Here is a 20856-nt window from a genome sequence, read left to right on the forward strand (position 1 = left end):
ACAGCAGTGATTCATCCGTCAGAGGCTCGGTGATACTGTTATCCGCGCTTTGCTCCCACCCTTACCCTCTTCCTCTCGCTTGCTCAATGCTCTGTTGATGAATTGAACTTAGGTTTTCGGCCGCGCAATTCAGATTTCCCGCCTTGAGGGTGGTGGTGGCCCGGAAATTGGCGCATGCCCGCTTAGGGGGATTGGCAAAGAAAGGGTTCTTTTTCCATTGTAATCAACCATGGGATACAAGCTAGTGGAGCAGAAGGAAGAATTTAGTCCAAGTTCAACAGAAAGAAACAAAACACTAAAAAACAAATGAGAGAGGAGTAGGAAAAGTTGGTAAACGTCAGCCTAATCGGAATACCTTTAACACTGCAGAAGAGCTGTCTCCGAAATGAAGGAGTGGATGGCGTTGCACACGTACCCATGGCACCGGCAGAGCCTAGTGGCCCCAAACGACAAAAGCATCGCTACAGTCAAAAGCAGTCCAAGACGTCGCAGGGGAATCTCCAGAGGCCTTCTTCGAATGTTAGAAAATCGGCGGCAAAAAAAGGAAGAAGTGTTATTCGGATTCAATGTCTTGGCAAACATGGCACAAGGGGGAGCTGGCCAAACTTGCCCTATATAGGTACCGATTAAGTTGAGGCACACCAAACCAAAAAGTCAGCGATACATACTTCGCACAAGCGAGTTTGACAGATACTTACTTTGTAGCGGAACCTGAGATGTTCAAGTTCAGGATAAGTGGTCAGACTGCGGTGAAAGGCATTTTTATTCAACCGGTATTGGCGATAACGTGCCAACAACAGGCACGAAAACGGGGGAAGAACCTCCACAATCGGTAAAGCCAAAGCTTGGAACAGCACGAGAGGGACTTCTGTTTTTTTTTCCCTCGATTACATCTCGCATGTGTCCTCTCTCAATGCTGCGGAGTTTGAAACGCGTCGTTTTTTGCGGGCCACTTCTTTCGCTTACTATCGTGAAAACCGCCGAACTGGCGTTTCTAATTAAATGGACGCGGGGACTTCCATTTATTTACTGATTTTGCCTCAAGTGTACCAGCAGTTTTTTGTGCGCTAAACAACGGAGAGATGTATGAAAAGCGCCAGGGGTTCAGGATTTTCGAATGGTTATGACTAAATTTCCCGTTTGTGTTGCGACGTCTCTGTTTGGGTTCGTTACGCCGCCACGCCGCGAGGCTGTGTTTGTGACCGCTACGTCGCTGCGCCGCCCAATTTAGGCTAACACTTGACCGCATGACAGGGAACCAGCCACGACGGCAAGGCGGCCCCCTAAGGTGCTCTGCATTTATTATATGTAATCACTGGCAGACCCGCCTTCTTGTATTTAGGAACGCTAATTGTGTTGTTGTTTTTTTTTTGTGATACTTAAAGAAAAATGCGCCTGTCGAAGAATGGGCCCGTCGAACAAAAAATATACCCAGTTAATGTGCCAATTAATATCCCCATGTGGGCGGCATTACTTCGGAGGCCTTCACTGTACTGCACCTTATAGCCATCATAATGCTCCGCGCTTAAGGACTCTTAAGTTAGTGTTTTAGTACACATGTACTACGCTGTTTTGACGACCACGCCAGCGGAGAAGTGTTTGAAGAGTGCTGTTTTTTGAATGCAAACTATGCCTGGCAACCACTGTGTCTAAAGCTACAGACATAAAAAAACGAAACGAAGCTAGAAAGAATACAGTACAACCTCGCTATTTCAGCCCCCGTTTATTTGAAAATTGGGATGATTCAGCGTTCTCACTCCCTCCCTTAAAAAATTGGCGCAGCTTCGACTAGTCGCGCAAGGCTGGAGAAGCAGCCGCACTGGAGGTACACCGATAGCTTCTACCCACTCGGACAGTGAATCCCATGATAGAGGGAGCAGCCTCACCTCAAAAGTCCAAAGCCGTCTTGGATGGCACTGTAAAGCAAAGACCATTATTCACTGTCAAGTGTTTTATTCAGCAGCAATCGCCGTCATCGCTTTCGCCATCGGCTTAAACTAGTCCTGTGGCCCTCTCAACGTCGCGATCGCTGAAAGATGGCTTCGCAGCTTTGTCATCATTGTCTTCGGCACGGAGGACCCGTGGTTTGTCAGTTGGTACACGATGACGAAGGCGGGACGTTCTCAAGTGGAGTAAGCCGACGCGCAAGCTTGGACTAAGCCGGGCGATACAGGGAAGGCACACGTACACATGCGCTCGGTTTTTTAAAGACGATAGTCTTTCTTGGGCTACTTAAACCCAGAAATTTTGGTCTGCCGTATGTCTGTCTGTATGTCTGTCCGTCTGTCTGTCCGTCTGTCTATCTGTGACTCGATTCAGCCACCCGGCCAAAGTAAAATTCATATTGCGCTATAGTTTTATGTACTCACAGCCAGATGTAAACGTCTAAGCCCGGTTTATATGTTCTCACTTGTCAACTTTGTTGAACAGGACATTACCAAGACATTACCCAACAAGACATTACCCAAATATAAGACAGGAAATTAGCAGGCAAGGGATATTTACAGTGTTCCTTTATTAAAAAATTAATTGATGTTTTGGTTTTTCGATAGCAAATGATATTCTACATCTAACTGCAGAGAACCACTGCCTCCTGGTGGCATATGAAAAATCACGCGGCAACAGCAACGAAAGGTTCCACTAGCTAGGTTCCACGTTCTGCTTGGAACGCACGTGGAGCACGGCCACGCGGCTCTATAAATCTTCTAGTCGGCCGCTTCCATTCACGCGCGTCTCCGCCGTACTGCAGCGCTGGCATCGTGGAACCCGGCCTGTAGCAGTGGAACGCGGTAAATTCAAATCGCCTTGAGCAAACCTTTAGTGTGTTTACCTTGGAATGAGCGCGACGGTACAGGAACAGCATGAGATGTGAGAGGAAAAGCAAAGGGGGCATTTCCTTGACAAATTTCTACAAAGACTATCGTCTTTTGAGTACATTTGCAACGAATTAGGAGCAGATACGCGGCCATTTTTTTTCTTGCTAAAGACACGGCGTGGAGGGCGTGCCCGGCGCCGTGTTCTCGGGAAGGCCGCTGGTCGCCGCAAGGCAGGACAGTGATTACGCGTGCTGGAGGTTTTCTGCCCCCTCCGGGCGGATTTGTTTCGGCCTAGAGTTGTGCTGTTAAAATCGACACCGACCTAGTGCCGCCGGCCTTCGTTTTTTTCGCGCAACTTTATGAGCGCACCCCCTATTATAGGCCACAGCCTTATCAACACAGAAGCCGCGTCGCGACGTCATGTGTCAACCCGTTGGGTCCCCATCGTGGTGGTTTTGAAATGCTAGCAGACAATGGGGCCACTAAACAGCCGTGCTCTAAACAGCCACGACGGGTAGTACTGCAAAAGAAGTTGCGGATGCTCAGCCTGTTAAGATATAATTCTGCTATGAAGATGTAGGCAGTACTCTTGCACAGCACGAAAAGTCGCGTGTCCAAAAACGGGCTTTGCCCGCCTAGCTATCACCCAAGAGACAAAGTTTATTCACCACCTTGTTCGCAAAGTAAATGTGCGCAAAAAAGTGTTGTAAATGTGCTGTTTTGGATGAATATTCGATGATCCGAAATCCGGATTATTTGCACATTTTTGTATCCCTACAACAGCGAGTTAACAATATTCCACTGTAGATAATCAATGCCATCCGTCTAGATGCGCGCCAATGGGCCTCCCGAACTTGTAGCCAAATTCCCCCCAAAGTTGTCTTCTCTCATCGAACCGACGCCGGGGCTGTAAGTTTCGTTGTGCGTGGGAGCGAAAAGCTCCAGTATTGGCCTCGATGACATACCGTGGCGCCACCTACGAATGACGTCACTTGTTAGACGCCAGGTCGGGTTGTCGTGTGCTACAACACATTTCCATGCGTACAAGACCGCGTGTTTTTTTGTGTTTGTTTTCTTGTGACCACCGTTCTCTTCCTCTTTGTGTATTTCATGCAAATTACGCAAAAAAGTGGTCTCCAGACCGAGTATTCCGGGCGAGAAATCAGCAACTCGCAGCCAGCTAACACCATGGACGATGCAGCCAAGGCCGAGAAATGTACGCTGGTAATTGATTTTGAAATACTTATCATATGCAATCTACGAGACTGTGTGTGCAAGAAAACACCTTGTACAGAGGCGGAAACGCGTCGCTCACTAGTGATCTCACCGTTCGTAGTGCTCGCATTGCCTGGTAAATAATGACTACGCGAGAACAGTGATCGGATTGCTTAGCAGCACAAGCTTAAAAGTTCTGCTATGATATGCAGTTTGGCCTAAGCAGTGCCTATTTCTCCTGTATTGTTTTTCATAGTTCTGCCCGGATTTCATTAACGATCGTTGTCGTAGCTTGTACGCTGCTTGGCTGATATGTTTGCTTTTCGCGTCAACTTGCCCACAATGCATGAATGGCACGATCACGAGTTTTCAATGCCTTCGAGCGGGTTTGGACATGACTAGATTTAGTTTTCTTTAGGACCTCGGCGTGAGAATTGATAATTGCAACGTGGGCATTTGTCTGTTTACAGTAAACCTGCCTTCGTCTAGCACCAATTTTTAAACTCACGATTGCTCACAGAAGGCGAGGTTTTCCACGAGGCGAAACAAGTGGTTAATACTTAAGGGTAATGGAGAGTTTTAGGATAGGGAAACCGTTCGTTGGAGGCCCACAAGGAGCTAGGTGAACCGAAACGCAGCACGCGCGCGCGCGTTACGAGAGGGTCTTCTCCAACAGCTCGCCGCCGCTTTCGGATGCACACAATCGAATGTTGCTAACTTTAGGCTTAGCGTCGTGGCAGATATTTTATCGCCGCTATCGTTACAGTGCCAATGATAGTCCATAATACAACCTTTCACCTCACTGGCACGCCCTGTTTTAAGCGTAAAATTGTAACCGTGGTGATGACCGTTTAATCGATCGATGATAAAGATACCTGCAACGGCCTCGGCCGATGCTTGCGCGCAGGTATCGCCATCCTTCGGCCACTCACCACACTGCGCGGGAACGGGCCGGCCGGGCAGGAACCGACCTCCGCGGTAGATAGGCGTGCATCGCGGCAGATATTTGAGCATCGCATTGAAACCCACAGCAGATTACACTACTTAGCACAATTTTTCAAAACAATAGCATCCATTTTCACCAACGAGGAATCACTTTTCCACGACTAGTGTCATTCCAAAAAGCGGCTACGAGCTGTTGCTGGCGTGACCTGCTTTGGTTCGGGCTGCTGCGTCAACCGTGCGGGCAGGCAGAGCGGGTGTGTCTGCGGAGCGTCTCTACGAGCAGTAAACGCTCCATGATTTCATGCTTTATACAATAATACAAGCAAGAAAAATCTAGAAACTTAGCTCGTCGATTGTGGTACCCTACATTGTTGATCGGGGAAAAGAGCTGCAGCTTACGCTTCGGTCTCATGCCACTTACACCACTACGCTCAAGTTGTTTGCCGAGAATGTAACACAGTTGATACGGTTATAAAATCCCCATGAGGTAAAATTGCGTTTGAAACTGTGAGAATTAAATTCAAACGTCGGAAATTACCATGAAAATTCTTTTAAAATGCGCGTCCTAAGCGACGCATCACGCGCTGCAAGCCAACTACCTAGCCAGATAGAAAGAGTGATACCACAGGTGACGTCAAAACGATTGCAGCTTAGCCTCTCCAGTGGTGGTCCTCGGGGCCCATAAACACCAGACTGGCTCTGTGTCTACGGAATTCGGCTGCGAAATACGAAGTCGTTGGTTATGTCGCTCCTACAGCAGCTGTATTAGGGCCGAAGCCCCGTAGGGGCTGGGGCTGTTGGTGTCTGCTCTCGTCATCGTCGTCGTAATCGTCATCTGATGTAGTCATGGTGCTAAAACGCTGCGAAACTCGTTAACGGCTGAAGAGATCTGTGCAGTGATTCATTTCAGCATTTAAACTTGGAAGCGATAGTAAATGGCACGTTTACGGGCTACGGACTCTTTTACAGGCTACGGGCGCCCCAATCTTTGAGTAACAAGAACGGAGTGATGCAACATTTCGCAGGTATTTTGCAACCGCGGATGACAAAATTTCGGCACCCCATGTCGTCTGTGACGGCTTTTTGTCCAAGAAATAACATCAGGCGGCACAGAAAGTGTGTCCCAAGACCGGAGCTTGTATAGACGCTTTCTGGCATTTCGGGCCAGCATCCAGGTTCTCGCAGCCACTAATCATACGATGAGCGGCCAGCATTCGGCAACCAGCGCTTCTGTATTTCTCCGGCCACCCATGTTCAGACGCACAACGGCAGCTACCCGTCTGCCAAATATTCAGTTCAGTTTCGGGTGCCGGTGTTGAGAAAGAAATCGGCCGGAGTACGGCTCTAGAGCATCCGTTTTACCTTCGGGAAGCGGTATTCAGCCGAAGCACGGCAAGCGACCGGCAACAGAATATCGGTATTCTTGTTGCAGTTGGTGTTCGAAAGGAGACCGGCCGGATCGCGGCTGCTTCGCATTCGCTTTTTCAAAGGTAAACCGCGTCCGGTGGCAGAATATTCGTTTTTTTCGGGTAACCGGTGCTATACGGGAGACCGGCCGGCGCATGGCCCCAGAATGTACATTTTTTATTCGGATAGCGGTCCTCGGGCGAATTATGGGGAGCGAACGGCCGCAGAATTTTCGCTGTTTTCGTTTATGTATTGCGAGCTGGTAATAACCACTCCTACGCATGCAAAATCTCAGAAAAGACAGCAAATATTGTTTGTAAATTAAGATTCGCCCACCTGGAGGCAACTTGTCTAGCTTTACCACACTGGAATCTTCCCAGATAAGCCTTGCTCACGCCTAAAATATTCTAGTTAAAAAATAACGCCGCGCAATACAGGCTGCAATACCTACACATTTCCAGCAAAGGGTAATTTTGAACCTCTCCTGGCTTTCGGAGAGTTCCTGCTGCTGATAAACCTACCGGGTACTTCCCTAGGTTTTATCTTGCACCAGATGATGCTACCCTTTTTGCGTAACAGACCTACAGGGCCGGACAAGAAAGCGACTAGCCGTAGATCACCCTGGGAAGCCACAAATTATGCGTGTACACCAATATCTGCCCTCAAAGCTGGGTGGGAATTTGCCAAGAGATAACAAACGTTTGTACACGGTTCGTATTTCTCTGCGCACTCACTACTCCTCCCTGTTCAAAAAATCAGCCGCGCTGCAACCCTAAATTCATTTTTCAAATGGCACCGGGAACTCTATTTCAACAAAGGTATGTTAATAGGCACCCCTCTCCTTCTTCTGACTAGCACGTTTACGAAGATCCCCCAGTATTTCAGAGAAACGTTTCATGGCAATTATAAATAATTTTGGGCGTCCGCGTAGAAAACTTCCCGTAACGAGTGAGGTAAACGAGATCAGTTTCAGTAAAGGAGCCAACAACCGAGCTAATGCATATCGCTAAAAGGCATGCATATAAGTGGTTGCGTAAGCGCAGATAGTCTTTCCTAAAAAGGGATTGTGAGAAAGCCAACAACCAAGGCGAATTCATAGCGCCAAGTTCGATAATATGTTCGCTATCGTCTGAGATCTTTTTCAGTATTTATGAAGTTTTGCATTACATAGTGGGGCAGTGCGCGATTTCGACGCCAGTGTGTTGCGAGCGCATGTCAAGGGACTCCTACACAGAGTGTCCAAACAGAACTGTCAGCTGGGTTTGTATGCTCGAAATGTGGCCACAACCATTGTGTATATTGTCGTGCACAGATTCCACATCCACAATAACCTGACCAGTGTCGGGTTATTGCCATCCGCGCAATTCGTGGTGCACAACAGCGACCACACCGCATTCATCACTTTCGTGACAAAAAATATAGACAAAAAAAGAACTTGAAACACACAATTAATTGCTCATATTCGTGCACCTGACAAATTATGTAGATGAAAATCGCATAATATAATAAAAAACCTTTAAGTGTCGTGTAATTGTATGAGGGCTTACAGCTATACCAAAGACACAGCAACTTGTCTACTCAACCACCTTCGCATATTGAAATGGTCAATGATTATTTCGAATAACTGTTCCCACCTCCAAGTAGTCAAGCACAGCCGAGGCATTGCTTTCAAAACAGGCAAACCCAGAGTTACATCAAAAATTTGATAAAACTTGATGTTTCAACGAGATACCTATTTTTCTCGCAAGAGTGGTCGGGGACTCTGCAAAACCTTCTCAGGTTTAAATCACTTTATGCAAAATCACAAAACCCGAAGGCTACATACGCTCCTCAAATTATCTAAACTTTCCGGCTGTATCGTTCATAACGGAAGGCTTCAACAGAGACAAATGGGAAGCTTCTAGAGCTTTCCCTAAGCGCACCATCCCTGAGCAAGTTCGGCCAAGAAAGAGCGAGGTCGAATGACCCGAACAACGTTTGTAGAAAAAGAATTGCTTCTTCCAATATCGTGATTCCGTGCTTTGCTAAAAAAGTGAGCTCTGTATTCTTTCTGGCTTATTGGCCTTCTCTGTATTCCTTATTGGCCTTCCCTGTATTCCTTCTGGCTTAGTGACCTTCTGGCTTACTGGTTATTCCCTTAAAAAAACTTCCGAGGATTCTATCGCTGATTTCTTTTAAAAATGTGATTTGTCATTACGATATATATTTCTTTAAAATTTGGCTAGGAGCCAATGCTAATAAGAAACTAAACCTGTAGAATTTACTTGTATAACAATAAAAAATTGCATACGTCGGAACATTGTCATTAACAAGTGAAGTCAGGGAAAACTAAAGCTGTTTCGCGTCAGTGTACGGTTAAATAGCTGGCTTTACTACACTTCGCCGAACAAATGGAGTACAAAACAAGCACAGTGCACAGGAGAGGCGAGTTTATAACGAATTTACTTTAACAAAGCAAACAAAAGGGCATTTTCTCGATTTTGGAACATCTGGTCTGCTATTCCATGACTTGATTTCTATTATGAAATAATCCCTGAATAAGGCCACGTGAAAATTCCCATATGGCCGCCAATTTCTTATAGGCAAACGCTGATTTCCACAAATGATCTTATGTTCCAACTAAAAGCCACACTACATCCGAACCACCCTAGCCAGTATAAAAACATTTTCCCTTTTCGGACGCGCGTTAGTTTTTCTGAGAGAACCGACATGGTTCCATTAAAGTGTGCAATATCTTTGTAAAATTGGAAAAACCGTTGCGATAAATCGGGAAGCATGCTTTTCGCGGAAGGCACCACCCTTCATTGCAGACACGTTCTTTTTGGTGACTCTTCGTTGAAACTGAAAAAAAGAAAAATACAGCCATAAATGACAGCGGCTCAACATTAAAACATCAGAGCAAAGCTTTAAGGCCAAAAGTGGAACACAAAACGGTGGAATTCCAAACTTAAAACCCCTTTTCTGTCCTCAGAAATGTGTCTGAAAACGTTGAGCCTATTACTATCAAAGACGTTAAAATTAGACTGAAATGCATAATGGTAGGTTTGGTCCTAATTGTTCCTTTCTCTGAATGCACTTCTGCCCTCGTTAGCGCGGCCAGGTTTTTCGTGTGCACAGTGACACTCGCACTAGAATCGGCATCGACAAAGAGGAGCCCAGCTTAGCCCAAGTATTTTCTGTCAAAAATCAGTAAAGTCTTGTCTTTCTCAATGCATATCTATGATCAATAACAAAATCTAATAATAACTAATAACAATATAAATACTTGGTTTCACTCCCTATTGAGGGGGCCTTTAGGGAAGCGTGTACGGAATGATTTTTATGCAGCATATTTGCGTTATATTTGGGCACAGAAGATGAATAAGAAGCTCGCTTCACCCAAAGTATCTGCTCAGCGAAAAAATACACTGAAAACAACCATTTTCAAACTAGTTGGCACGGAGATACCAGTGATAAAATTTGATTGCAGGATTAGTGTACAAAAGGTACTTCAAGCGTAGTGGGCTGTAATGTGGCCTGTATTGACGTAATAATCACTATTTAGTATGCTAAAAGAAAACTATCAAGTTAACAAAATCTCGCACAACCCACAAATTCAACGACGTAGTTCAACACCCGAACTCAATTTCAGCCGGGGCACGATTCACACCGTCACTTCATATACAGTAATACAGAACTGCGCGTTTCTTGTACACCGTCTGTGTTATCCCCACGACGACGAGGTCCTCTCGGGGTGTTCAGTGTCCGAGAAGAAATTTTTCCTGCGATTTCTCATTGGTTCGCCCAAGTTTTAATATATGTCATAGCATTTTCTCTGCTGCCCTCATGGATGGCGTCCTACATTATCCCTTATCTACCTGGAGCGCTCTGTTTTTCTCTGTATTTTTTAACATTCCTTCCGCCGCTTCCTTCTGCCTTATTCCTTGGCATTGTCTCAGTCCAACCATTTTTTTCTTTATTTATTTTTTCAACAGTGTACATGTCTAACAAGAGAAAGGGGGTAAAGGTACAAAATTACGTTACGGGGTCCCGGCCCCCTTCCCGCGTTTATACATCGATCCAGTCAATACATTCAACATTTCTATCAAACTAACTCGCAGCATATTACAGAAAGGAAAGTATTGCCATTCTCATTCCCCGACAAACCCCCCCCCCCTCACCCCTTCCTATTGCCCTGCAGACCGCTCCACACCTCAGTTAACTCTGGTTAAACTCTCCTGACGCATAGCTGCAACCTTTTTAAACAAGCGCTTCTGATACACACCTTTGCCTTTAAGGGATCTCCGCCCTCCCAGTTTCTGTGGTCCTTCTTACCAACCAACCATACGTATTCCCTCTCTTCCTTGCACCCGTGAGTTCACTCTTTAGGACTTTTTGCCCCAATTACTTCACTTACAATCATTCTTATCACCATCCTCCGCTCTTCCTTGCCCTAAGGCGTCTATAGGCCTATTCTCACTCGTTGAACTACAACTCATCATTGTGTCCTCTCTACTGTCTGCCCCCTTCCATCAGCTACACTTATTTTCCCTATCGTCTATCACTTCGCTTGCCTATTTACTACATATGTAGCCTTTCTCCCTGCCGCTTCATGTGCACGCCTCTTTCGCCCCTCTCTCCATTGAGTATTCCCGTTTGTCCGCAACTACAGTTTTGTAGCACATGAGCCACCATGGGAGTTGAATGATATTTCCAAGTTTCTTACAGTTTCTGTATCCTTTTGGAGTGCAGACATGGCATCGTTAAGCAGGTTGATACCATTCTAGAATAAAAAAAAGTGAAAAGAAGCGTGTCTGAAGGCAAAGGCAATCAGACTACTACACTCCAGCAGCTTAGGCGCTTTTAGGCTGTCGTTCGTCGAAAAATAAAGAAAAGAGCAATACAACCGTCGTTTATAAAACGTGAACGCTACGAGTTATCTCTCGAGCATTTGAGAGATAAAGGTGGATATTAGCGGGAAAAATAAGGTATAAGTGATTCAGGGCTATACAGAAAACGGTCTTTTAATTTTATTTCACAACAGTGCCACCCTTGCACGAGATTCCCGGCTGGAGTAGACGTGGAATGCAATAAACTTTAAAAGAACACGGCGCCGTAAGTAAAACAGTAGAGAAAAGCAAAAAACCTAGAATGCAAAACCGTTTTTCGGATGGTGGCATGATCAAGCCAATAAACAACATCACTTGGTAGCAAATACAAAAAAAATATGTGACATCTCGCCTGGTATTCAAAATGCACAAGACAAGGCAGCCTTTTCCTATAATAAAAACACAGTTGGTCAACAGCCTAGTTTGTGGCACTTCGCATGTGAAACAAGTAGTAAACAAGAAAAAGCGATACTAGCAGCAAACAGAGCTTATGCCTTGCAAAGAAGGCAACTGCGACATAAGAAAGTATACCAATATTAGGCAGCTCCTTTGTGATAGAATTGGTTTTCCACTGGTCACGTAAATGCCACGACCGAATACATTTCCGTAGAATTGTAGCCAAGTAAGGTCTATTCTCGAACGGTTCGCAAGAAAAAAGAATGTTTTGAAGGTATCTGTTCTCCACGAAACCTTTTGGAGTTTTTTTGCATGATTAGATCATCTCGACATCATTGTTGCTGGTTTAATGTATTGAAGCTCGTATGTTTATATTAATTGTCGTGTATTACGGACATCACTTCAGCTGTGTTCAATACAGTTTTCAGTGCAATTTTTTCTAATTTTGTACCTTTGAGAAACGGACTAATTGGTTTAGTATTTAAATTGTACACAGATACACGCTTCCTTGTTTAATATTATTTGTTCTTGTACACGTGTCCCAGCAAACTGACGAATGTTTGTCTTTCAGGAGGATGTAAATTTTAAAAGCTTGTAGTCCCATTTTGCGCGTCGATTTTAGCCATGATATCTATATATAGAATCTTCTGAATTGCCCTTTGCTTAAGGAAAGAAACATGGTGGTTACATATAAGATGCCTTGCTATTAAAACGTCCATGTACTTGTAAGCTCTTTGAGGATGTCAAACGAGCACTCATGTGATAATAAATGATTAACGGTTGCAGTTTTTGAGTTATTACCATTGCCTCAGTCTTCTTGATGCGATGTACATTGGCCATGTCTCACCAATTGTCTGGCGCCAGACATGTGATATGTCTTCTAAGTATTGTTTTATATCTCTAACCATGATTCAGAAACGCCAGCGTTTCTGAGCAAGTACGCAGGGCAGGCAGGAAAACGCAGTGCGCTTTCAGTGGATGTGTCACCACCTCTTAATACCGATCACCACGTCCTAATACAGAATATTAATAGTTCTAGGCCTACCTCTAGCGAGAAAACACGCTGAGAGAAATACCAAATCACTGAGATATCCGGCAGCGGAATTTCAGCCTTGTTCACGCATGGGATATATTACAGGCAGCGTATTATCTCTCAACTTCGGCTTTAAGACTTTCACATCCAAAACTAGAATTTCGAAGATCAAACTGGACAACCTTAGCTTCGGTCGGTTGTAAATAAGGCGTTACAAAGCGTCAGTTGTAACAGAAACCATGCACAAAAGCCTGCTTGGGCACATTCTATAGCTTTTCTAAACGATAAATTTTGTTCAAAAAACATTAATCTTAGTAAGTTACCCGCACCTTTCCAGAAAGGTAGACTCAGAACCAACGTTAGTGGGCATGACCATTATGATCTCGTTTTGATCCGACGTGCCGTGCATGTACTATCTTGATCACAGTCAGTGTGAACACGGGAGCACGTGTCATTTCGTTTGAGGTAGCCACCTGTCGGCATTCCGGGTGACTTCCAACACGTGCGCTGTTCATTTGAAAGGAGGCTATGTGATCCGCTTGCGAAGCTACCCGGAACGCCGACAGGCGGCTCCCGCGCACGGAAGGACAAGCGCTCTCGTGTTCAACCTAACTGTGATCAAGATAGTATTTGTGGGCACGAAATCATAAATTCTTGCACTCACGAAAGCGTGTTTTCATATCGTCAGCCTTCAAGTTTGTAATTTTGCGGCAAATGTGACAGGCAAAAGCAGCGAAATAACGAAAAAGCTTTAGGCTTCAGAACAGTGCGTTAGGCATTGATGCCGACATCTTCGTCATTCCGGGAAGAAAAACAAAGGTCTGACAAAACGTTTGCGAAACTGGCTAGAGTTCTTATGAAAGGCAGATGAAATTATGTTTTTATTTACGCAGTGTTTCGCAGTGTCAAGAAGCTACGACTTCGGATGTGCGAACTGCAGATAACTATGACGATATTTACACAGCTCAGCAATTTCACTGACTGGAATCAGGGTACTTATAGAACCTTATTCATACGATTCAGTTCAAACAGGGTAAATGTATATCCTCATGCGTTCCACCTCTCGACATTTGTCCAATTTAAAGGAAATCACATACCACTGCACTACGCCGAGTGTGGCGTATTTTTGCCCGCAAATCCCAGTTCTCCCATATTTTGGACACCTACTAGCGCCATCTATGAAGTTTTGTCCAAGTTGAGAAGACGGATGCGGCAGTGGAAGAGAATAAAAGGTAACGTTCAGCAAAGAGGTGTTTCACGGTCACCACTGGAGAAAAAAATGCTGTTTGAAGTGTTTTGTAACCATTATAATGTGATATCTATCATTCACTGAAAAGGTTATGATACAGGAAGCATGCTGAATAAAAAACTTCAATTGCGCGGACAATTGCTTTTCTCTGCTTGCAATTTCATTTTGCATTTACATTACATTAGACACGTCTGCTCAAGGGCATCGTTTCTAATGTGCGACGAACTGCAGCTCATTAAAGCAGCCACGAAGACAAAATGGAAGTTCGGTTCATTCAAAATACGTCTTCGTTAGAATCATACTCACACCAGTTATAACGTAAACTTTCCTCAAATAAGCTACGTAATTACGAAAAAAGATGATGGTCATGCGACCCACTCGCTCATTTCCCGCAAAAGAACCTATGATGTCATACCAGATTGCTCTCTGATTGGCAGAGGCCGGCAAAAGCAAGCGCGAATTAGGCTGAGCTTATAAGCTTTCCGAACCAGCTATTCGTGCTTACATATAGGGAACATTCCTTTTGAAGCAATAAGAATGGTTGGACAAACACTGGAAGTTACGAAAGCGCATTTAAATATAGAAGTACTGATGCGTACTGCTCTTGGTACTGCATGCATTATGCTTTGTTTAGCTGCACAGCAGTGGGCCTTTTGGGTTGTCTCAGACGACACTGGCCGATTGAGGCAAGCAACGGTGTCTTACGTGACCATATTTGTCGAGCGAGGACTGTGTTTCACGAAACAATTATTTTCTCCCAGAACAAAAACAATCCAGGTTTAAATACGGTCGAAAACGAACGGCTTGCCACGGTATTGTTGCGCCACCTAGGTTCAGTAAAGTAAACAAACGCGCGAGTACCTCGATGCCAGCGCTGCCGTACAGGGTGGACACACCCTTTGTGTAACTGATGATAGTTCATTTGTACGAATAACTGCATTTATGCGTACACTGTGACCCTTTGGTGAAATTTATACATATGCTTTGGATAATACATAAGAAATGTATTAATTATTTTGCTTTGTGCCGTTTCTCTATTACGATTGGGGTATTATGCTTAAATTTGTGAACACACGTGTTGTTATGTACGCTGCAAATCGGGTGGCTGAGGCCTCTGTCAGGCCACGTTCGCCTTTAGTCTCAGCCTTTCCTTGGTTTTACGAAGAAATTAAAATCAAACACTCAAATACTGACAACTATGGCCAATGACCCAGCAGTTACAAAGGTGTAAATAAAAACCAATACTTGGCGAAAGCCGTGTTTTTTGGTCTAACAAAACTTTTCGGTGCATGTGAATAACAAAGTCGGGCCGGTACAGCCATGAGTTCGCTGGCCACGAAAAAGCTGTTCTTACCTCTAAATCTGTTATCTTCGCCATATCACTCCTGCGTGTTTCTTCGTGTTTTTCAATTCTCTTTCTGATCGCCTGAAAAGAAAAGCTCAGTATACGTTGGTCTCAACGAATAACAAACATTGCAATCAGAAAATCCCGAATTTTTTCTCCATGTCTGCGTAAATTATTCCTAAACAAAAGCCTGCACTTTTTGGCCGCTTCGAAACAGAAACTTTGGTCGCGCATTTGACTAGCTAAACTTAGAAAGCGACTTTTTTTACAAATAGGGCACATTCTCGACAGTGGCCAACGCAGTTGTATTTTTTAGTTTTTATTGTATCGCCAGTGAGTATGTAACACGAAAGGGTAATTACAATACAGAAAACAACTCTGCAGGTTGTGGCGTTAAAAGGAGATACCTCTCTCGAACCGTGCGTCGACCTTCGGTAGCACTACTATCTTAACTCAATCAATCAACAAACCATTGGATCAAATAAATACTTATTTATTCAATCAAATAATCAATAAACCAATCGATCAAAAAAATTTACATCATTTAAAAAAACGGAGTACGGACTAAAATTTCCAGCAGTTTGACCAGGTCGCAGCCCCGCTACAAGTTGGCATAGAACTGCAAGGCAGGCAGTCATGTACAGACTACAAATAACTTGAGCAATATTACTTAGCATTAAGCAATCCAAATCTGTGTAACATATTGCTAAACAATACAAAAACCTCCTTAGCAGAGTTATGAAGTGACATGAACATTGAAATGTCAGTGCGCATTTCCAAAGACGATAGCAAAAGTATTACAATCCCACACCGTTAGGTATCCTTTACGTTCCAATGTTTTCTGTTGAAAAGAATCAAGCAAACAAGCACGTGTGTGCTTCCTATTATCAATCGGTCTACTTAGCCTGTGTTGTCCAATGTCAAGAACGGTTGGCACGGCACGGTAGGAAACGGCGAGAAACTGTTTTCCTCGCTCCTGGTGTGGAAGCTATGCGTGCGCATATGGCCTAACCTCAAGTCCAGAAGGGTCCAAACTTCACTCTCAAACATTCGCGCTATTACGGGGCAAACGTGAGAAATTTTGGCCGCAGTCCGTTTATTTTCAACTTGCTCCGCCAACACAAAAAATGAAAATAAGGGCACGAAACAATAACGTGTCCAGAGGCCAGGGAGACAGGTAACTGAGAAAGGCGGGGGAAGTGCCACGTAAACAAGCAGAAGATTGGCTCGCTTGCATCTGCTGCCTGGAAGGGCATCCTGACTCCAGCCCTTTATTATATGGGCTGAACAATTGAGTCTACACACAGTGCGGATGGCAAAGTAGGGTATATGCGAATGACGCCGGCAAAATGGTAATGGTGGTGGGAAACAAAAGCAGCAGCAAAACTGTAGATTAGGCGGAACGAATGCTAGAAATGAAACAGGAACTGTAAACAGTTCCTGTTTAGTAATACAGTTCCTGTATCAATACAGGATTAGTTCCTGTATCAATTAGTATCAATTAGTCAATTAATATTAATTAGTATCAATTAGTCAATTAATATCAATAAGTTCCTGTATCAATAAATTCACTGGAAATCAAAGCCAACCCAGACATGCTGCATGATACAATTTTTGGCGATACATAACCTTACGCATTGTTAAAGTTTAATATAAATGATTTACATCGCACACAATTTGCCGACAGTGTTTATTGTCGCGTCGTTCTGCCAAAGCTGCGAATATAGAAGCGCCCAAATATCTCACGCAGCCTTTTAAGCTGTCCTTTTATTTCAGCTTGATTTATTTCATAATATTGCTTCCAAGCTCCCTTTTCATTTTTAGTAGATTATGAGATGTCTTTTATATTTTGAGATCCTTATGAGCATGTCTTTTTTAGCGTTCAATTACACGGGATACTTCGAAAGGGTTTTAAAAAAGAGTACGAGGAACATCAGCTCCGCAAACAACTGATACAAACGTCAAAGTCATGAAGGACAATGACATGGTTCACTGAACCGTGTCATTGTCCTTGCAAAGAAAGTGAGGACATTCTATGGAACGATTTGTGTTTGTTCAATTTTAGGATGGGAGCTATAAAACACCTAATAGGGAAAAAATATGCCGTGCTCTGTCAGCAACTAAAATTAGGTGTATTACTAAAGCCCGGAAGTTTGTTAGTGCATTAAACGAGGCCTGGGGCACCTTCCAAGGCAACTTTTTTAAGAGGGTAGGAGGGTACCGACCGAGGTGCACCTGTAGTTTGAAGCGCAGGTCCGTCTATTCTCAAGCGACTTGTACTTCTGCCTGAGCCAATAGATCTGCCAGGAAGTACCGTTTATGCATACAAATTAAAATTGAAATTAATCTCATATCCCGTTTCCTAAACATGTCGACAACCTATGTTCTGGTAGGAGTTTCTGCGTCCCCAAGTTTGTATAATTATCGGTTCTTTCATTGATAGATTAAAGTGGGTATAACATGAGTGCATATCAAAATGACCTTTTTGCTAAAACTATGAAGTGAACCGGGAGGGTGCTAACTACAAAACAAAGTTCAAACTTCCTCTAGTAGGCATACTTTGATGGAAAATGGAATTTTTGAAACAAAACGCTTAGTACCCATTTAGTTAAGAATACATTAATAAACCTCAAAAAGAGGCTTCGACACGGAATCACCACTAACAGAACAGCATATGTCCACTTATTTCTGAGTGTACAATGTTGTCTGTTCCCCCAGTTTTGTAATCATGCAATATAAACTCGTCCAACCATAAATAAGTGAGGAAGTACGCTTTTTACTCTTACCTCGAGTTCAGCCTTCAGTTCATATATGCGTCCTATTAGCAGGTGTGCGTGCACCGGCACCACCTCGTGTGCGAAGAGATCAGGCCGCGGTGCCTGAATACAAGTAAAGGACTTTATTGCGATTCACTCAAACTAACATCACAACAAAGCACGTTTTAGCACATTTTTTGTTGCGCCCTTGCTAAAAATGGCTCTGCCATGGTAATCCGCTGCAACTGGAACCTTGTTGCACGTATCCGCACTAAGGCTTAACCGATTATATTCGACTACATCTTGCTGCTGCTCGAAGGTACTAGTACGTTATGGACTAAAAAAGTAACATTCTAGCAGTACGTGTGAAGTTTATGGCAGCCTATGCTACAGTCGGAGTACTGTCAAACGTGGACTCTTTCATATATTAGGCTGGTATTGCATGAATACCTTGGTTTTTACTACGGATATCAGCCTTTTTTGGGGAGGCTGCTTGGGTTCCTACGGTCCTCTTTTCTAATATAAATCAAATGCGCGAACGACCCTCATTGTCTGAACTAAAGGTTTGTGGCTTTATTATTCTGGATAAAATAGGAAAAGCACCTCAGGTTTTAACGTCAAGCCTTTCAAACGATCTTCCATCTACGAGACTAAAACTGCCTTACTTAAATATTGATTGCTAGCTGCAGAAAAGACCTGTGAAATATTATCTCACCAAAGCATTTCTCCTAAACAAAACTGTTAAAAACGTGTAAATATACAACTGTCTGATCGTTAAGAGTATTAGCAGGGTCAAAAGGTACTGTGCTTGAGACGTATTGAATTTAGTACATCTGAGATTCGTAAATCAAGGCAAACGTGCAGCCAGCTTGCTCGAATGAACAGTTGGTCGGCCATCTCAGAGCATTTCGGGAGATGTTCGCCATCAAGCTGTAACGAAAAAGTATTACAGTAATCCCTCAATATAACAAAATCGCTTTACTCGAAATATCGCTTTGTTCGAAATTTATTCTGGTCCCAACCCAAACGCACGCGTTTTAAGCCGCATTACTCGAAGTCCACGAAGAGGTTGACCCGCTAGAGCGAAGTGGCGGGCGGAGGCATGGCCGAGCAGCGGTGACCCAGCGGCGAGTCATGCTGCCAGCATGCCGGGTAAACGCAATATGGATTTTCCCCGGCGATTTTCCCGAGCCGGTCATGCTCGTTTCGCGCCATCTGACTTTAGACAAATGGTCCGAATGCGTGGCAGGGTAACTTAATATTGTTCCTAGACATTGGTTAATGGCGTGGACGCGAAGCTGCGTGACACCGACACTCGAACCGTAGAATTAGCGGTGTCGTTGACAACGGTGTGCCGAAAAACTATTGTTCTGCAAACTTCACGGCTGCACACATCACGCGAAAATTTCCCAGACATCATGCAAAGCTGCTAGTTCAAAACCGGTCAGTTTTTATGATTTCGATGTACACCCAAAATGAGCGGTTAATCGTTTTTTTAACGCAAAAAACGCAACTTCAGACTCGAGCCACGACATTTGCAGCGCTTTCCAGCGCGAAACTGGCCAAGCATTCGGTGACGCCCGCCCACAATCTGTAAATTGGCCACAGCCACTGCCACTTTTATTGGGGGCGACCACACCCTCATGCAGTGCTTGGTCATTCTTTGGAGCATTGGCAAGAACTTGGAACAGCTGAAGCTCACGGCCTTTTATGCACCTGAACAAAGCTTTGCTTACCTGATTACATTCTGTTTTGATTCCTTGCAGTTGTAATGCAATTAAGGCTCAACAGCTTTAGCTTTTTTTAGAGTTGTCGTTTATATAGAAATACCGCTTATAACAAACGTTTTCGCCATCCCGCTGACTTCGCTATAACGATGGATTACTGTACGTACCTAGTCGTGAACAAACAAAGATGTCAAGCGCAGAGATAACGCTAGGACTACATTCAGAAATGAACGTGCAATAAGATAAGGTAAGTGGGTTGTGAAACGGACACCCTATTATTCAGGGACCATTAAAAGAAGTTCTTATGTACTCAACTGGTGCTATCTGTGAAACTAGAAATATGAACTGATCCTAAATTTTATAGCAAAGTGTAGATTTCTATTGTCACAATTATAAATTCTCAGCTAAACATGATGAATAAACAACAGAACAAGCTCTTTATCGAATTGCAGAGGGGCCTGTTGCCTTGTTTCAACCAGCATTTTTTACACCGGGAATTCTTTACCGCAATGCTTCACAGCGACAATTTTCCCAATGCAATAGAAAACATTTGGGTGCCCTAAGTTGCCTTTTTCTATAAATCAAGCGGATATCTCAGCGCTTTTATGATGTAAAAGTAACTGAAACATTCTTTAATTCAATTACATTGCAAATACAAAGCGAAAATTAGGGCGCGTTTAAAAAAGTACTCTATCAAATGTGTTATGTATTTGCTGCGAAGATATCCCCAAGTGTACCGTGAGGCGCATAAGTATTTTTCAGAAAGCTCTAGCTTCTACATTATCAAAAATATCCAAAGGGAGCTCCAAACCAACATTCGTACTGACGAGTAGATTTATATCTTGTAGTAAGCTTCTTTTTATTTTTACAGCTGCTTAGAAGCCAATTTGTGTTCGCAGTTGTGGTACCAAACTTCTGAAATTTCGGCAAATGTGCTACGACTAAATTACACAAATCTTTGCAGCAAGCTGGAAAACCAAAACTGTCTGCTTACTGCCCGTGACTCGGACATATTAGAAGTTTTGCTATTGTATAGTGGTGTGTGAGCATAGCCAGTGCTGTTGTCGATCAAGGTAAGAAATTTACCTTAGTTTCTGTT

At 43.9% G+C, this 20856-nt stretch overlaps 1 long non-coding RNA gene across 1 annotated transcript; it reads right to left on the minus strand.

Annotated features, from left to right (window-relative positions):
* Nucleotides 1-9063: 9063 nt before the first annotated feature.
* Nucleotides 9064-18148, minus strand: LOC144141756 (uncharacterized). Its single transcript, XR_013316694.1, has 4 exons — nucleotides 18061-18148; nucleotides 15284-15355; nucleotides 11089-11145; nucleotides 9064-9224 (listed from the first exon to the last, which is right to left on the minus strand). It is a non-coding gene; the product is annotated as an uncharacterized LOC144141756 (long non-coding RNA).
* Nucleotides 18149-20856: the final 2708 nt, after the last annotated feature.

This window comes from Haemaphysalis longicornis, unplaced genomic scaffold (assembly GCF_048455015.1).
Source record: "Haemaphysalis longicornis isolate Haplotype H1 unplaced genomic scaffold, Haemaphysalis longicornis Haplotype H1 scaffold_6, whole genome shotgun sequence".
Classification (NCBI taxonomy): Eukaryota; Metazoa; Arthropoda; class Arachnida; order Ixodida; family Ixodidae; genus Haemaphysalis; species Haemaphysalis longicornis.